Genomic DNA, 940 nt, shown 5'->3' on the forward strand with positions numbered 1-940 from the left:
TCCAAAAAGACATAAAACCTTTGAGAGTGTACACTCAAATAAATTAATACTCTCTCATTGATATGTACACATTTTATACCTCTTCCCAAGACAGGGAAAAACACAAAATGTATCAGTTTTGAATTTTATATACGAGCTATTTAGTCGTTTATGACACACTTAGCAGAGGCCATCGTTATTACAAGGGAAATAACCCTTAAAATTATGCTACGGAGTTACGGTTCATGAATTTTTGTTTTTTTAAATCTTCAGCTCGATAACTCATAGGGGAGTATGGAGTGTTTCTACTGTTTGAAATCGAATCTTTTATCGTCTAATAATCATTGCTTTGCAGGTTAGTAGTGTATAATTCCTCATTTAATGATCCTATGTATGTATGTATGTATATATGTGTGTATGTATGTATGTATGCATATATGTATGCATATATGTATGTATGTGTATACGTATGTATGTGCGTGCGTGCATGCATGTTTGTATGTGTGTGTATGTGTGTATGTATGTGTGTGTATGTATGCGGTTTATCATTTAAGCTCACATTAAGGCGGCGAGCTGGCAGAAACGGTAGCACGCCGGGCGAAATGCTTAGCAGTATTTCGTCTGCTGTTACGTCCTGAGTTCAAATTCCGCTGCGGTCGGCTTTGCATTTTATCCTTTCAAGGTCGATAAATTAAGTATCAGTTAAGCACTGGGGTCGATGCAATCGACTTAATCCCATTGTCTGTCTTTGTTTGTCCCCTCTATGTTTAGCCCCTTGTGGGCAATAAAGAAAGAAGAAATGTTAGCACGCCGGGCGAAATGCTTAGCAGTATTTCGTCTGTCTTTATGTTCTGAGTTCAAATTCTTCCGAGGTCGACTTAGCCTTTCATCCTTTCAGGGTCGATAAACTAAGTACCAGTTGCGTACTGGGGTCGATCTAATCGACTGGCCCCCCTCTCCC

This window comes from Octopus bimaculoides, chromosome 12 (assembly GCF_001194135.2).
Source record: "Octopus bimaculoides isolate UCB-OBI-ISO-001 chromosome 12, ASM119413v2, whole genome shotgun sequence".
NCBI lineage: Eukaryota > Metazoa > Mollusca > Cephalopoda > Octopoda > Octopodidae > Octopus > Octopus bimaculoides.